We start from the raw sequence: 13,642 nt of genomic DNA on the forward strand, positions 1-13,642 counted from the left end.
CCCCCTCACTCTGTCCCCCTCTCACTGTCTTCCCTCTCACTGTCGTCCCGCTCTCTGTCCCACTATGTCTGTCCCACTCTCACTGTCCCCTTCACACTGCCCCCCTCCCACTGTCCCCTTTTCTCTGTCACCCTTTCTCTGTCCCCCTTTCTCTGTCCCCCTTTCTCTGTCCCCCTCTCTCTGTCACCCTCTCTCTTTGCCGCTCTCTCTGTACCCCCTCTCTCTGTACCCCATCTGTCTGACCACCTCTCTCTGTCCCCCTCTCTCTTTCGCCCACTCTCTGTCCCCCTCCCTCTGTCCCTCTCCCTCTGTCCCCTCTCTCTGTCCCCGTCTCACTGTCACACATTTCTCTGCCCCATCTGTCCCCCTCTCTCTGTGTCCCTCTCTTTGTCCCCCCTCTCACTGTCCCCGTCTCACTGTCCCCCTCTAACTGTCCCCTCTCTCTGTCCCCCTTCACTATGAATCCCCTCTCTGTCTCCCCCCTCTCTGGCCCCTCTCACTGTCTCCTCTCTGTGTCCCCCTTCTCTATGACCCCCCTCTCTGTCCCCCTCTCTCTATCCCCATCTCTCTCACCCCTCTCTCTGCCCCCTCCCTCTTCCTGTCTCTCTGCCCCTCTCTCTCTGTGTCCCCCTCTCTCTTTTCCCCTCTCTCTGTCCCCCTCTCACTGTCTCCCCTCTGACTGTCGCACCTCTCTCTGTCCCACTATGTCTGTCCCACTCTCACTGTCCCCCTCTCTCTGACACACCTCTCTCTGTATCCCCTCTCTCTGTCCATCTATCACTGTCCCAGTCTCTCTCTGTCCCCGGTCTCTTTGTCCCCCTCTCTCTGTCCCCATCTCTCTGTCCCTATCACTCTGTCCCCTTCTCAATGTCGCCCCTCTCTCTGTCTCCCCTCCCTCTGTCCCCACTCTCTGTCCCCGTCTCACTGTCACCCATTTCTCTGCCCCATCTGTCCCCCTCTCTGTGTCCCTCTCTCTGTCCCCCACTCCCAGTCCCCCCTCTCTCTGTCCCCCATCTCTCTGTCCACCTCTCTCTGTCTCCCCTCTCACTGTCCCCCTCTCACTGTCCTCCTCTCACTGTCCCCTCTCTCTGTCCCCACTCTCTATGACCTCCCTCTCTGTCCCCCCTCTCTCTATCCCCCCTCTCTGTCCCCCCTCTCCCTGCCCCCTTCTCTCTATTACCCCTCTCTCTGTCTCCCCTCTCTCTGTCCATCTCTCACTGTCCCAGTCTCTCTCTGCCCATCTCTCTCTGTCCTGTCTCTCTGTTCCCCTCTCTCTGTGTCCCCCTCTCTCTGTCCCCCTCTCTCTATCCTCCTCTCACTGTCTCCCCTCTCACTGTTGCCCCTCTCTCTGTCTCCCCTCTCTCTGTCCCTCTCTCTCTGTCCCCTTTCTCTGTCTCCCTTTGTCTGTCCCTCTTTCTCTGTCCCCTTCTCTCTGTCGCCCTCTCTCTTTCCCGCTTTCTCTGTACTCCCTCGCTCTGTCTCCCCTCACTCTGACCCCCTCTCTCTGTCCCCTCTCTCTGTCCCCCTTCTCTATGACACCCCTCTCTGTCCCCCCTCTCTCTATCCCCCCTCTCTCTCACCCCTCTCTCTGCCCCCTCTCTCTATTACCCATCTCTCTGTCCATCTCTCACTGTCGCAGTCTCTCTCTGCCCCCTCTCTCTGTCCTGTCTCTCTGTCCCCCTCTCCCTGTGTCCCCCTCTCTCTATCCCCCTTTCTCTGTCCCCCTCTCTCTGTCTCCCCTCTCTCTGTCACACCTCTCTCTGTCACACCTCTCTCTGTCACACCTCTCTCTGTCACACCTTTCTCTGTCCATCTCTCACTGTCCCATTCTCTCTCTGCCCCCCAACTCTCTGTCCTGTCTCTCTGACCCCCTCTCTCTCTGTCCCCATCTCTCTGTCCCTCTCACTCTGTCCCCCTCTCACTGTCGCCCATCTCTCTGTCTCCCTTCTCTCTGTCCCCTCTCTCTGTCCCCGTCTCACTGTCACCCATTTCTCTGCCCCGTCTGTCCCCCTCTCTATGTGTCCCTCTCTCTGTCCACCACTCTCTGTCTCCCCTCTCACGGTCCCCCTCTCACTGTCCCCCTCTCACTGTCCCCTCTCTCTGTCCCCCTTCTCTATGACACCCCTCTCTATCCCCGCTCTCTCTATCCCCCCTCTCTGTCCCCCTTCCCTGCCCCCTTCTCTCTATTACCCCTCTCTCTGTCTCCCCTCTCTCTGTCCATCTCTCACTGTCCCAGTCTCTCTCTGCCCATCTCTCTCTGTCCTGTCTCTCTGTCCCCCTCTCTCTGTGCCCCCCTCTCTCTGTCCCCCTCTCTCTATCCTCCTCTCACTGTCTCCCCTCTCACTGTTGCCCCTCTCTCTGTCCCACTATGTCTGTCCCCCTCTCACTGTCCCCTTCTCACTGTTCCCCTCTCACGTTCCCCCCTCTCTCTGTCCCCTCCGCTCTGTCCCCCCTCTCTCTGTCCCCCTCTCTCTGTCCCCTTTCTCTGTCTCCCTTTGTCTGTCCCTCTTTCTCTGTCCCCTTCTCTCTGTCGCCCTCTCTCTGTCCCGCTCTCTCTGTAGCCCCTTGCTCTGTGCCCCCTCACTCTGACCCCCTCTCATTTTCCCCTCTCACTGTCCCCTCTCTCTGTCCCCCTTCTCTATGAATCCCCTCTCTGTCTCCCCTCTCACTGTCCCCTCTCACTGTCCCCCTCTCACTGTCCCCTCTCTGTGTCCCCCTTCTCTATGACCTCCCTCTCTGTCCCCCCTCTCTCTATCCCCCCTCTCTCTCACCCCTCTCTCTGCCCCCCTCTCTCTATTACCCATCTCTCTGTCCATCTCTCACTGTCGCAGTCTCTCTCTGCCCCCTCTCTCTGTCCTGTCTCTCTGTCCCCCTCTCCCTGTGTCCCCCTCTCTCTTTCCCCCTCTCTCTGTCCCCCTCTCGCTGTCTCCCCTCTCACTGTCGCACCTCTCTCTGTCCCACTATGTCTGTCCCACTCTCACTGTCCCCCTCTCTCTGTCACAACTCTCTCTGTCACACCTCTCTCTGTCCATCTCTCACTGTCCCATTCTCTCTCTGCCCCCCACTCTCTGTCCTGTCTCTCTGACCCCCTCTCTCTGTGCCCCCTCTCTCTGTCCCCATCTCTCTGTCCCCCTCACTCTGTCCCCCTCTCACTGTCGCCCCTCTCTCTGTCTCCCCTCTCTCTGTCCCCTCTCTCTGTCCCCGTCTCACTGTCACCCATTTCTCTGCCCCATCTGTCCCCCTCTCTATGTGTCCCTCTCTCTGTCCCCCCTCTCCCTGTCCTCCCTCTCTCTGTCCCCCCTCTCTCTGTCCACCTCTCTCTGTCTCCCCTCTCACTGTCCCCCTCTCACTCTCCCCCTCTCACTGTCCCCTGTCTCTTTCCCCCTTCTCTATGACCGCCCTCTCTGTCCCCCCTCTCTTATCCCCCCTCTCTGCCCCCCTCTCCCTGCCCCCCTCTCTCTATTACCCCTCTCTCTGTCCATCTCTCACTGTCCCAGTCTCTTCTGCCCCCCTCTCTCTGTCCTGTCTCTCTGTCCCCCCTCTCTCTGTGTCCCCCTCTCTCTGTCCCCATCTCTCTCCCCCCCTCTCACTGTCGCCCCTCTCTCTGTCCCACTATGTCTGTCCCACTCTCACTGCCCCCACTCTCTCTGACCCTCTCTCTCTGTCTATCTCTCACTGTCCCAGACTCTCTCTGTCTTCCCTCTCTCTGTCCTGTTTCTCTGTCCCCCTCTCTCTGTCCCCATCTCTCTGTCCCGCTCACTCTGTCCCCCTCTCACTGTCGCCCCTCTCACTGTCGCCCCTCTCACTGTCCCCCTCTCTCTGCCCCTCTATCTCTGTCCCCACTCTCCCTGACCCCTCTCACTGTCCATCTCTCACTGTCCCAGTCTATCTCTGCCCGCGCTCTCTGTCTCCCACTCTCTGTCCCCTTCTCTCTGTCCCCCTCTCTCTGCCCCCCACTCACTGCCCTTCTCTGTCCGCCTCCTCTCTGTCCCCCTTCTCTCTGTCCCTCTCTCTGTCCTCCCCTTGCTCCGTCTCCCTCTCTCTGTCCCCTCTCTCCCTGAACCTCTCTCTGTGCCCCCTATGACCCACTCTCACTCTGTCCCCCCCTCTGTCCCCCCCTCTGTCCCCCCCTCTGTCCACCCCCTCTGTCCCCCTCCTCTCTGTCCCCCTCTCTCTGTCCCCCCTCTCTCTGTTCACCTCACTCTGTCCGAGTCTCTCTCTGTCCCCCCTCCTCTCTGTCCATCTCTCACTGTCCGAGTCTCTCTCTGTCCCCCCTCCTCTCTGTCCCCCCTCTTTGTGTCCCCCTCACTCTCTCCATCTCTAACTGTCCCAGTCTCTCTCTGCCCCCTCTCTCTGTCCCCACTCACTGTCCCCCCTTTCTCTGACCCACTCTCTCTGTCCATCTCTCACTGTCCCACTCTCTCTCTGCCCCCTCTCTCTGTCCCCACTCACTGTCCCCCCCTTTCTCTGTCCCCCTTTCTCTGTCCCCCTTTCTCTGTCCCCCTCTCTCTGTCCCCCCTCTCTCTGTCCACCTCTCTCTGTCTCCCCTCTCACTGTCCCCCTCTCACTCTCCCCCTCTCACTGTCCCCTGTCTCTTTCCCCCTTCTCTATGACCGCCCTCTCTGTCCCCCCTCTCTTATCCCCCCTCTCTGCCCCCCTCTCCCTGCCCCCCTCTCTCTATTACCCCTCTCTCTGTCCATCTCTCACTGTCCCAGTCTCTTCTGCCCCCCTCTCTCTGTCCTGTCTCTCTGTCCCCCCTCTCTCTGTGTCCCCCTCTCTCTGTCCCCATCTCTCTCCCCCCCTCTCACTGTCGCCCCTCTCTCTGTCCCACTATGTCTGTCCCACTCTCACTGCCCCCACTCTCTCTGACCCTCTCTCTCTGTCTATCTCTCACTGTCCCAGACTCTCTCTGTCTTCCCTCTCTCTGTCCTGTTTCTCTGTCCCCCTCTCTCTGTCCCCATCTCTCTGTCCCGCTCACTCTGTCCCCCTCTCACTGTCGCCCCTCTCACTGTCGCCCCTCTCACTGTCCCCCTCTCTCTGCCCCTCTATCTCTGTCCCCACTCTCCCTGACCCCTCTCACTGTCCATCTCTCACTGTCCCAGTCTATCTCTGCCCGCGCTCTCTGTCTCCCACTCTCTGTCCCCTTCTCTCTGTCCCCCTCTCTCTGCCCCCCACTCACTGCCCTTCTCTGTCCGCCTCCTCTCTGTCCCCCTTCTCTCTGTCCCTCTCTCTGTCCTCCCCTTGCTCCGTCTCCCTCTCTCTGTCCCCTCTCTCCCTGAACCTCTCTCTGTGCCCCCTATGACCCACTCTCACTCTGTCCCCCCCTCTGTCCCCCCCTCTGTCCCCCCCTCTGTCCACCCCCTCTGTCCCCCTCCTCTCTGTCCCCCTCTCTCTGTCCCCCCTCTCTCTGTTCACCTCACTCTGTCCGAGTCTCTCTCTGTCCCCCCTCCTCTCTGTCCATCTCTCACTGTCCGAGTCTCTCTCTGTCCCCCCTCCTCTCTGTCCCCCCTCTTTGTGTCCCCCTCACTCTCTCCATCTCTAACTGTCCCAGTCTCTCTCTGCCCCCTCTCTCTGTCCCCACTCACTGTCCCCCCTTTCTCTGACCCACTCTCTCTGTCCATCTCTCACTGTCCCACTCTCTCTCTGCCCTCTCTCTGTCCCCACTCACTGTCCCCCCTTTCTCTGTCCCCCTTTCTCTGTCCCCCTTTCTCTGTCCCCCTCTCTCTGTCCCCTGTCTCTGTCCTCGTGTCTCTGTCCCCCTCTCTCTGTCCCTCTTTCTCAGTCCCCCTCTCTCTGTACCCCCTGTTCCCCCACTCTCTTTCCCGTCTCTCTGTCCCCCTTTCTCTGTCCCCTCTCTCACTGTCCCCCCTATCTCTGACCCCCCTCTGTACCCTCTCTCACGGTTCCCCCTTTTTCTGTCCCCCCTCTCTGTCCCCTGTCCCCCGTCTCTCTGACCCCCCTCTCTCTGTTCCCACTCTCTCTACCCCCCTCTCTATCCTGCTCTCTCTGTCCCCTCCTCTGCCCCTCTCTCTTTGTCCCCCATCTCTGTGCCCCAACTCTCTGGACCATCTCTCTCTGTCCGCTCACTCTAACTTCCTGCGCTCTCTATCCTCCTCTCTCTTCCCCCTCTCTCTGTCCCTTTCTGTGTCCCCACTCTCTGTCTATCATCTCACTGTCCCCCTCTCTCTGTCCCCCCTCTCTCTGTCCCCACTCTGTGACCCACTCTCAGTATCCCCCTCTCTCTGCCCCCCTCTTTGTGCCTTTCTCTGTCCCCCTCTCTCTGTCCATCATATCTCTGTCCCCCTCTCTCTGAACACCCTCTCTCTGTCCCCCCTCTCTATTCCCCCTCTCTCTGTCCCCCCTCTCTCTGTCTTCCTCTCTCTGTCCCCCTCTCTCTGTCCCCCCTCTCTCTGTCCCCCCCTCTCTGTCCCCCCTCTCTCTGTCCCCCCTCTCTCTGTCCCCACTCTGTGACCCACTCTCACTATCCCCACTCTCTCTGTCCCCCACTCTCTGTCCCCCCTCTCTCTGTCCCCACTCTGTGACCCACTCTCAGTATCCCCCTCTCTCTGCCCCCCTCTCTGTGCCTTTCTCTGTCCCGCTCTCTCTGTCCATCATATCTCTGTTCCCCTCTCTCTGAACACCCTCTCTCTGTCCCCCCCTCTCTATTACCCCTCTCTCTGTCCCCCCTCTCTCTGTCCCCCGCCTCTCTGTCCCCACCTCTCTGTCCCCCCTCTCTCTGTCCCCCCTCTCTCTGTCCCCACTCTGTGACCCACTCTCACTATCCCCACTCTCTCTGCCCCCCACTCTCTGTCCCCCCTCTCTCTGTCCCCACTCTGTGACCCACTCTCACTATCCCCACTCTCTCTGCCCCCCACTCTCTGTCCCCCCTCTCTCTGTCCCCACTCTGTGACCCACTCTCAGTATCGCCTCTCTCTGCCCCCCTCTCTGTGCCTTTCTCTGTCCCGCTCTCTCTGTCCATCATATCTCTGTTCCCCTCTCTCTGAACACCCTCTCTCTGTCCCCCCCTCTCTATTACCCCTCTCTCTGTCCCCCCTCTCTCTGTCCCCCTCTCTCTGTCCCCCTCTCTCTGTCCCCCCTCTCTCTGTCTCCCCTCTCTCTGTCCCCCCTCTCTGTCCCCCCCTCTCTGTCCCCCCTCTCTCTGTCCCCACTCTGTGACCCACTCTCACTATCCCCACTCTCTCTGTCCCCCACTCTCTGTCCCTGTCTCTATCTGCTCCCTCACTCTGTCCCTCCCTCTCTGCCCCTCTCTCTGTCCCCCTCCTCTCTGTCCCCCTCCTCTCTGTCCCTCTCTCTTTCCACCCCTTGCCTCACCCCATCTCTCTGTCCCCCCTCGCTCTGACCCCGCTTTCCTTGAACCTCCCTCTCTGCCCCCCTAAGACCCCCTTTCTCTCTTTGTGCCCCCTCTCTGTGCTCCCTCTCTCTGTCCCCCTCTCTTTGTCCCCACTCTCTCTGTCCCCCTCTCACTGGCCCCGTCTCACTGTCCCCGTCTCCCTCTGCTCCCTCTCTCTCTGCCACCTCTCTGTCCCCACTCTCTCTGTCGCCCAATCGCCACTGTCTTAACCAACTCTCTGTCCCCCCTCTCTGTCCCTCTTCTCTATCCCCCCTCACTGTCCCCACTCTCGCTGTCCCCCTCTCGCTGTCCCCCCCCTGTCCCCCTCCTCTCTGTCCCTCTCTCTGTGACCCTCTCTGTTCCCGCTCTACCTGAACCCCCATTGCTGTCCCCCCTCGCTGTCCCCCCCATGCCCCCTCTCTATGTCCTACTATCTATGTCCCCCTCTCTATGTCCCCCTCTCTATGTCCACCTCTCTATGTTCCCATCTCTGTTCCCCCTCGCTGTCCCCCCTTTCACTGTCTCCCCTCTCTCTGTCCCCGACTCTCTGTCCCCCCATTCTCTGTACTCCTCTCTGTCCCGCCTCTCTGTCCCCCCTACTCTCCCCTCTCTCACGGTCCCCCCTCTCTCCGTCCCCCCCTCTCTGTTCCCCCCTCACTGTCCCCACTCTCGCTGTCAACCTCTCGCTGACCCCCCTCTCTGTCCCCACTCTCTCTGTTCCCACTCTCTCTGTCCACCTCTCTCTGTCCCCCTCTCTCAGTCCCCACTCTCTCTGTCCCCTCTCTCTCTATCCCCCCGTCTCTGTCCCCCGTCGCTCTGTCCCTCCTTCGCTCTGTCCCACCTCGCTCTGTCCCACCTTTCTCCGTCCCACCTTTCTCTGTCCCCCTTCTCTCTGTCCCCGTTTCTCAGTCCCCCTCTCTCAGTCTCCCTTTCTCGGTCCCCCCATCTCTCTCTCCCTTCACTCTGCCCCCCTCTCTCTGTCCCCCTCTCTCCGTCCCCCTCTCTCGCTCTCCCCTCTCTCTTGCCCTCCCCTCTCCCGCCTTACTCTCTCTCACGCTCCTCGTCTCTCACCCTCCCCTCCCTCCCTCCCCGGTCTCGTCGTCCCCTCTCTCAACCTCTCCCCACTCTCCCTCCCCTCCCTCTCCCCCTCTCTCGCCCTTCCCACACTCCCTCACCTCTCTCGCACTCTCCCTCCCTCTCGCCCTCCCCTCCGTCTCCCCCTCTTTCATCCTCCCCTCGCTTGCCCTCCCCCTCACTCGCGCTCCCTATCTTTCCTATCCCCTTTCTCATCCTGTCCTTTCCTCTCGCACTCCCCCTCCCTCCACTCTCTCACCGTCTCCCTCCCTCCCGCCCTTCCTTCCCTACCCTCTCTTGCCCTCCTCCTCTCCCTCCCCTCTCTCTCGTCCTCCCCCTCTCTGACACTACCCTCTCTCGCCCTCTCCCTCCCTCTCGCCCACCCCTCCCTCCCTCCCTCCCCTCTCTCGCCCTCCCCCACTCTCGCCCTCCCCCACTCTCGCCCTCCCCTCTCTCGCACTCCCCTTCTCTCCCATCCCCTCTCTCGCCCCCTCCCTCTCGCCCTCTCCTCTCTCGCCCTCTCCCTCCCACTCGCCTTCCCCCTCTCTCACACTCACCCCGTCTCGCCCTCCCCTCCCTTCCCTCCCCTCTCTTGGTCTCCCCTCTCTCGCCCTTCCCTCTCCCCCTACCGTCTCTCATCCTCCTTTGTATCGCCATCCTCCTCTCTCGCGCTCCCCTTCTCTCGCCCTCCCTTCACTCCCTCCCCTGTCTCGTCCTCCCCTCTCTTAAGCTCTCCCCTCTGTCGCCCTCCCCATTCTCCATCCCCTCTCTCGTCCCCTCCCTCCCTCGCACTCTCCCCTTTCTCGCCCTCCCCCTCTTTCACTCTCCCCCACTCTCGCCCTCCCCGTCTCTCGCCGTCCCCCTCTCTCGCACTCCACCCGTCTCCCATCCCCTCTCTAGCCCTCTCCCTCCCTCTTGATCTTCCCTCCCCCTCCCTCTCTGTCTCTCCCTCCCCTCCCTCCTTCCCCTCTATCGCCCTCCAGTATCTCACCCTATCTCTCCCTTGCCCCCTCTCTCTTTCCTCCCACTCCTTCACTCTCTCTCCACCTTCTCACTCTTGACCCCCCTCAATCAGTGTCTCTCTCTCCCTCTCTTGCTTTCCCCACTTCCATCTGTTTCTATCTGACTGAATCTCTCACCCTCCCTCCCTCTCTCTCAGACACACTCTGTTTCCCTGGTTCTTCCCACTTCCTCTGACCCAGAGACTGGGGGGTGGGGGTGTGGTTGATCTTGAGGCTGCCTGTGGTGGAGGGTGGGAGATGTGGGAGGTAGGAGGAGGGGAAAATGGGGTGTAGATGGAACTGCTCAGGGAGGCAGAGACGGCAGAACAGAGAGAATGAGGGTGAGGGGAAAGGGAAGAGTGTAGGCAGGTGCAGAAACCGGGGTTGGCGGGTGTGAGAGAGGGGGAACGAGGGAGTGTGAAGAGGAGGGTGATGTGAGAAAGGGAGAGAATTGAGTAGAAAGTGGTGGGGAAGATGAAATGGGGAGTGCAGGTTGGGGAGGAGGGGACATAGGGAGTTAAACCCAGCTCCTGAGCTCAGGGCTCGGTGCCCTCCCCTTCCCTGAGGACCAGGACTTGGAGCTGAGTCTGTCTCTCTCCAGCTCAGCTTCTCCAACACAAAGACACACAACAACATCGGTCACTCTGCTGCTCGGCACGCTTTAATCAACATTTTTATTGTTCACAAGTGGAAGTGATCTTCATCGCTGAAACACTGAACTGAAATGAGAAAATCCCGGATGGATTGATTAATGAGGGAATTTGATGGATGGATGGTTTTGGGTGAAGGGATATTTCAGCACATTCTTCAGCTGCTGCCTGAACTTAGTCTGGGTCACGGCATAAATTGCGGTGTTTGTGCAGCAACTGAGGAGCTGCAGCATGAAGCCCAAATCCTGCACAAAGGGATGGAGATACACAGACCGATACCCAATAAACAACATCCGGTACCATATAGAATACAGCATTAACATTGACCATAACAGGATGAAATTGGCCGAGATCACAAACAGTAAAATGATGGATTTTTTTCGGTTTCTCATTTCAGTGTCAGACTGAGCGTCCCCATTGGTGTGAGTGCGGAGTCTCCTGCGGGCTCTGCTGGTCACTAAAATGTGTCTGACGGTGAGAACATTGAGCAGCAGAATCAGGAGAAATGGGACACACGGGGTTAGAATGTGGTGGAGGAACTCGATTGTGACCCAGACACTGGAGAATAGAACACCGTCTGTTACATCACAAAACCAGGGGACGTTCATCAGCCGATACCGAGCCTCGAGCATAAAATACCAGGAAATGTTCTTTAAACAGCTCAGCACAGTCACTGCTCCCAGAACCACAGCCGCCGTTTTCTCACTGCAATATTTACTTTTCAGCTTCTGGCAACAAATGGCCACAAACCGATCAAAGGTGAAAGTGACGGTGAACCAGACAGAGCAGTCAGTGGCTGCATAAAGCAGGACGGCGTGGATATTACACACGGGGACGGAGTCCTTCAGGAAATAAAACTGTTCCCGATAGACAATGGGAATGTGTCTCAGGATCAGGTCGAGGATAATGACCAGGAGATCCGCCGCTGCCATGGCCCCCAGGTAACGTCTGACACATGGAGACAATCCACAATCTTTATAAAGCAGGACGTAGATGGTCACTACGTTAACTGTGAGGAAGGAAAACAAACCCATTATCCATCAGCCTGGAGGCAAAGGGACCCGTTTGATCGGGGACCCAGTGAGATTTTCAAATGTGTCCCTGTATTCAGGGATTTATTAAAATAATTGGAGCTAGAATAACAAATGGGAAGGTCGGAATTACTGACAAAAATGTGACATAAACCACAAGAAACCCTCCCTCCCCAAACACACAGAGACACATCAAAAAGGACAGATGGTTTCTAGAACATTCCCACACACTCGATCACTCGAGAGCAGACACAGGTCACTCCTTCCCAGTTCCTAATACGAAGGGTGGAAACGTTGCTGTCCTGAAGGATTCTCTCCCAGTTTCCTGAAGACAAACGGAGTTTGGGAATTCCTGTATTTTGGTCTAAATTGTGGTCGATCCTGTGTCGTGGAGAAATGTAAACACAGGGAAAACGTATTCACCCCTTTAACTGCCCGAGGGGCCTTCGGAACAGTGTCTCCTTCTCCCTGGAACGGGATCTCTTCCCTCGGGATATTATCGTTTCTTCAATTCACTGACATCCGGCCGTTCACAAACAATGTCAGGGACAGAACGTTCCGGGGAATGTCAGTTATAGAATGTCAGGGACAGAACGTTCCGGGGAATGTCAGTTATAGAATGTTGGGGACAGAACGTTCCTGGGAATGTCAGTTATAGAATGTCAGGGACAGAACGTTCCGGGGAATGGCAGTTATAGAATGTCAGGGACAGAACGTTCCTGGGAATGTCAGTTATAGAATGTCTGGTACAGAACGTTCCGGGGAATGTCAAATATAGAATGTTGGGGACAGAACGTTCCGGGGAATGTCAGTTATAGAATGTCAGGGACAGAACGTTCCGGGGAATGTCAGTTATAGAATGTTGGGGACAGAACGTTCCGGGGAATGTCAGTTATAGAATGTCAGGGACAGAACGTTCCGGGGAATGTCAGTTATAGAATGTCTGGTACAGAACGTTCCGGGGAATGTCAGTTATAGAATGTTGGGGACAGAACGTTCTAGCTAACCCCTTGACCTGTCCATGACCTTTCCCCCCTATCCACCCCACAAACATGATGTCCTGTGCCTGGACACACTGTAACATTAATGGGGTGAGAGACGGAAGGTCCAATCACAGGAATGGGAACTCAAGGCATTCCCAGATCAGCTGAAATGGTTAGTTATACCACATTCTCAATCCACCTCACAGAACCAGCCCAGAAACCATACACCCAGAGGGAGATATCTGTTCACCGTGGAACATTGTGTAGACCAGGACAGTGTCCTGCTCAGTACAACCCAGCAATCTGTCCAGATTCATCCATTACACTGGTCAATACAATCCAGCAATCTGTCCAGATTCATCCATTACACTGGGACAGTACAACCCAGCAATCTGTCCAGATTCATCCATTACACTGGTCAATACAACCCAGCAATCTGTCCAGAGTGGAACACTACACACAGATCAGATCAGGGCACTTATCTTCAAACGCAGGCTCGACATCTGTCCAGTTTTGGAAGCTGTGATAGAGAGAGAAAAGCTGCAGATGCTAGAGTCCAAAGAAGACAGGCAGGAAGCTGTGAGAACACAGCAATGCTGCCAGCATCAGGAGGTGTAACCATTCTGTAAGGATCCTGAAGGAGGGCTACACCTGAAACATCAAATTCTATACCTCCTGATGCTGCCTGGATTGCGGTGTTCCTCCAGCAAGTATTCAGCATGGGAAGCAACGCAGACCACAGCAGTGCATTGATCTATAAACCCGGACTAGATATCTGTCCAGGACGGGGAGCTGTGCAGACCACAGCAGTGCATTGATCTATAAACCCAGAAAAGATATCTGTCCAGGATGGGGAGCTTTGCAAAACAGAACAGGGCACTCATGTCTAAACCTGAAACAAATATCCATCCAGCATTGGGAGCTGCACAAACCACATCATTGTGTTATCTATAAACCTCAACTAGATAGTCTGACCAGCACAGCGACCTGTGCAGTGATCACCCATGGATTCATCTGTAAACTAGGAGCAGCTTCCCTCCCAGAATGTAGGATTATGTACACCACCGCATTGCATTAATCTGTAACCCAGGAGCAGTTACCCTCCCAGCATGTAGGACTGTGTACACCACCCCAGTGCATTGATCTGTAACCCAGGAGCAGTTACCCTCCCAGCATGTGGAGCTCTGTACCCCACCCCAGGGCATTGCTCAGTAACACTGTGTTAGATCCCTGCCCAGTGTGGGGAAACTTGCAGCCCGGGCTGGAAGTGACAGGATGTGCAGCTCCCACCCATTTACAGCTCCATCTCTCCATTGTTGCCCTAACAAGGGTGTGCTGTGGGTATGAACCTCACTGCCAGAGAGAGATGGCGGGGGACTCAGTTTAAATATCACCACATGGGAGGGGTTTAGGAAATAGATAGAGAGGGGGAAACTGAGAGACAGTATCATGGAAGGATGTGTTCCCAGGTTTCAGAATGCTGAAATGTAGACACTTCGATAACATCCTGTAACATGAGCCAGTCTTCCCAGGAAAGATGGGAAAAAAGGAT

The 13,642-nt window shown here is 57.2% G+C and overlaps 1 long non-coding RNA gene across 1 annotated transcript in view; it reads left to right on the top strand.

Moving 5' to 3' along the window:
- The window catches only part of LOC140459038 (uncharacterized), a 100,699-nt gene extending 89,727 nt beyond the window's left edge, over positions 1-10,972 (top strand). Inside the window, exon 3 of the long non-coding RNA XR_011953833.1 lies at positions 10,802-10,972. This is a non-coding gene — a long non-coding RNA (uncharacterized lncRNA). The remainder of the gene's footprint in view (positions 1-10,801) is intronic.
- Positions 10,973-13,642: the final 2,670 nt, after the last annotated feature.

Source organism: Chiloscyllium punctatum, chromosome 34, assembly GCF_047496795.1.
Source record: "Chiloscyllium punctatum isolate Juve2018m chromosome 34, sChiPun1.3, whole genome shotgun sequence".
Lineage (NCBI taxonomy): Eukaryota > Metazoa > Chordata > Chondrichthyes > Orectolobiformes > Hemiscylliidae > Chiloscyllium > Chiloscyllium punctatum.